We start from the raw sequence: 4,395 nt of genomic DNA on the forward strand, positions 1-4,395 counted from the left end.
GTGCATATCCCAAATGTGTGTGGTACAGAAAAGGCGTGGTCTTAGTTTCACTGTGCAATACTTTGCTCTAAGTGCAGTCTCTCAACAAGGGGCAAGGCCAGAGCACATGCTATATTGTTCATGCATCAGTGATGTAACAGAGCCAGTTATAATCTTACACTGGATAAGATTGTATGCTTTGTCTCTAAAATGAGCACCTGGATGGTGTACCTGGATATGAGCAGCTGTCAATCAGCAGCTATGGGTTGGGTTCTCTTTTGTTCCTTTCACTAGCTTATGGTTCAGAAAGCCAATGTACCTTTCATATGGTGAATAAAAATACAGGAGCAAATTTCTTAAGGTCCAGATTCTACTTTCAGATGTATGTGCAGAACATGGAATGATTTCAGTGTACGCATTTGAGGACACAATTAGGCATAAATCTTCATCTGCTCCTAAGTATGACCTATTATATTTCCCATGAGCAGTCATTATCCTCCTGTTCATAACACCGTAACAATTTCTACTGCAACTATCTGTGTTGTTATAAACATGAATAACTATGGGTGTGGAACTGCTGAGCAAATGAGCTCTACGGCCCTGATCCTTATTCATATGCTTAACTTTAAGTATATATGTAGTTCCAGTCACATAACTATTTGCAAGATCATGGCTATTAGAGGCCATGATCATGATTTATGTATTTGTTAGTTTGTTTATTTATTGCCAATATCTTTTGCTATACAGGTCAAGAGAACAAAATATAGAAGATGTATAGTATAAGACAGTTTATAAAGGGAATTTTATTTTTAAATAGAATGTTTAATATTTCCCAGCAGTTTTCCAAATCTGTTTCAGGCACAATAACTATTATTTAAATTAATGTCACATAAAGAAAAAAGTAACAGTTTCCAAACATACAAATATTGTTGTTATGTTATATAACTTACAATGCAAATTTCATTCTGAAAAATCCCAAACAAATCACAGGAATCATTTCCTTCATCACTGAAATGCAGCCTTTGCAAACAGTGGTCAAGACCTAGGTCTAACATTTCATCCAATATGGCACTTCCACAGCACAGCACCTCTTCATATTATGCTGTAGTATTGGGCAAGCACTGACTCCAAGGGAAGAGTGCCAATTCAAAATCATTAAGACCTTATTTTTCCAGCTCCTGGAGTTCACAAATTTTTAAATCCAGTTCAGCAAGTGGTTGTGAAAATCTTAGGGTTTTAAATGGCAACTACAGTACTATTAATTCACAATTCAACAAATTATTACTGTTATTTATTATTTGTATTACTGTAGGGCCTAGGAGCCCTGGTCATGGGCCATGATCTCATTTGTTCTAATTATGTGCTTAAGTCCATCCTTGTTTAGCAAAGCACTTAAACATTTGCTTAACTTCCAGTGAATTCAATGGGGCTTAAATATCTGCTCAAAGTTAAGCATGTGCTAAATAGAGATGGGCCTAGGCTCATCACATTCACCTGTACTTTCTATCTGGACTATGTTAATGATCTTGCAGCATTTAGACGTCTATTCCTTTAGATAATTGTAAAACATGGAATGGTTCTTTTGTTAGGCCTTGACATACATTAGATCCAAAATATTTTTGGAGATGGCTGTAAAAGTGACAAATCCAATCTATGATCCTATCACTAAAGTAAATGGAGTTTGTTTTTTTATAACACTTGTTTCAAACACACTTTCTTTCAACCTGTAATCATGGACCTCAGTTGATGACTTTGGGGACCTCTCTAAATATGTTCAAAAAATTTCAGGTTTCTGTTCTTGATTTAATTATTCACATTAGACCTGATTCTGTATTCCCATAAAAGGCCCACTGAGGCATTGCAGGAGCAGGCCCATTATGAAAAGATTATTCTATAACTAATATGCTCAGATTTTTCCTGGCTATATAATTTATTACTTAAAAAGACACTGTCAACTTTGTTTAAAATGACTAAATTAAAAAAAAATCCAGTTTATGAAAGAGCACCCTTTAATAGCATGTTTTGAAATTTGTTTACCCTTCACTACCCTTTCTGTAAAGCCAAAATGCCCTGCAGCCATGCACCTGCTTATACAGGCCTAAGATGGAGAGAAAAATACAACTAATAGTTTTAAAACAACCCCTCTAAAAATGCCCCCAAATCGCTCCTCTGTATATTAAAGTTTTATGATTTCAAAGTTTGATGGCTGAGGGCTATCCAGGGCTAGAAGCAAACACTCTGTATCCTTTTGGAAAGGGGAGATTTTTGTCTTTCCAGTGCTATAAAACATCCCTTTACAGCTTGGAAGGGTTGACATATATTGAGGAATCTTCCATCAGGTTGTCTGATGGGTTGCCTGTTTGATAACCATACCCCACTTTGCTTTTCCCTCGCTCTGGGGGACACTCACTGTGATCTACTTATCCTAAAACTGGGACTCCTGTGCTGAATATGTTTCCTGAAGAAGAGCCATCGCCACTAGCTGCCTTTATGGGGACTGCTCTCAAGAAATGTCATAAATGCGTAGTTAGATAATAAAATTCAAAACCCTCACAATGTTTCTTCATCTCATGAAATACTGTTTTGTTGTACTTGATGTATCTCTCCTATCCTGGCCTCCCACATTCCTAATAAATTCTTTATGGAGTATGATTAGAGAGAATAGCATATATACACCAATAATTCTGCCAGCATCTTTGAGGCTCCTTATAGACGAATGTTTAATTGTTTTAAAATGAAAACAGACAGCCCCCTTCCCCGCTAAAGGCATTTCTATAAGTATTTCCCTGGTTGTATTAGCATTTTCAGCTCTCTAACCCAGTGACAGCAAAAATTTTAAAATCCCATCTATAGCTGAGCAACCCAACAATAATTCCAGAGAACTGGATAGATAAGTTGTGGTGACAGAGACAGACAGATGCCACTCAGTCATCCTACTCTTCCTGCCAATTCAGTTCTTCTGAACATGCAAGGATACTAAAATTTACAAGATACCTACTCTTTGAGCTCATATTTCTGTTTGAATATACTGCCTGCTAACAGGACTGTTACTGGCAGGAAGAGCAGAAAGATAGAGATGTGCACACAGATGTCTTTAATTATTACAAACCTAGTGAATCAGTGTCCCTTTTTCTGCCTTCTGATGTGTTATCTGAGATTCCCCCACTTCCTACACCCCCTTTTTAGTTCCATCCACCCTTTCCCCCAAAATAACAATGGTGTAGCCACCTGTTTCTGACCAAGAAGGGTGAATCTGTCTCCTTTTTGTGTCCACAATTGCTGCTCCAGCCAGTGGCCACGGGATTTCTCAACAGAGACAAAAGGTTCTCTCACCCTCCATGGGCTGCGCAGGTTGCCTCTGGATTGCTTTCTAATTCTGTCAACCTCACAAACTAGGGGCCAAGCTTTTGATCCAAACTGTGATACTGCAGCAGTTCAGTGTGCTACCACCAGATTATTAAATTGGTTAGTTCATGATCTTTAGTTTTTACGCTCTGCAGGAGTTGATTGGTAACTTTTGGGCAGGTCTGTCGGAGTATCTTCTTTATTTAAAAAATTAGTAAGGAAATGTTAAACAGGGATATGGTTTGTGAGATACAAGTGCTTAAAACAAGAATATGGTGTTCAGCCTTTGTGGCAACTAAGAATGTTTAGCAACCCAATTTACTGCAGCACAAACAAATTCTGAATTGCCTTTATAAAATCCCTGACTAGTCCCCAAATTATGGCCCTGTTCACCCTTGAGTACAAAATTATGCTGGCTACAACTGTTTGCATGGGAGTTGTGCATGACAACTATATTGCATAGTAAACCCAGTTGTTATATCTTGCCTAAAATTAGATTAGAGGCTCTTTGAGACAGGGATCCCCTCTCCGTTTTTTTAGCACAGTGCAGCCCTAATTGTCTAATGTTTTTGAAGGTAGATGTGTACCACATTCAAAGCCTGACTGATGTCTCATTAGCATCATTGGGGGGTCATGCTATGCAGAGTGCTGCTGTTAGAGGCCAAACAGGTCAATGCTTTTTGTGTGATACAAATAACAGTCCCTGTCCCAAAGAGATTACAGTCTCAAACAGGAGTGGCCAACCTGTGGCTCCGGAGCTGCATGCAGCTCTTCAGAGGTTAATATGCAGCTCCTTGCATAGATGCCGACTCTGGGGCTGGAGCTACGGCGCGCCAACTTTCCATTGTGTCGGGAGGGGGCTCGGGGGGGCCCTGCTCACTGCTCAACCCCATACTCTGCCACAGGCCCTGGCCCCACTCCTCCACTTCCCCTGAGGTTGCTACGCCCTTGCTCCACCCCTTTCCCCTCAAGCCTCCTGCACACTGCAGAATGGCTGATCAGGATGGGTAGGAGGCACAGGGATGGAGGGTTAGGCACTACTCAGCAGTGTTGCTGGTGGGTGGGAGGGAG

This window comes from Caretta caretta, chromosome 1 (genome assembly GCF_965140235.1).
Source record: "Caretta caretta isolate rCarCar2 chromosome 1, rCarCar1.hap1, whole genome shotgun sequence".
Taxonomy (NCBI): domain Eukaryota; kingdom Metazoa; phylum Chordata; order Testudines; family Cheloniidae; genus Caretta; species Caretta caretta.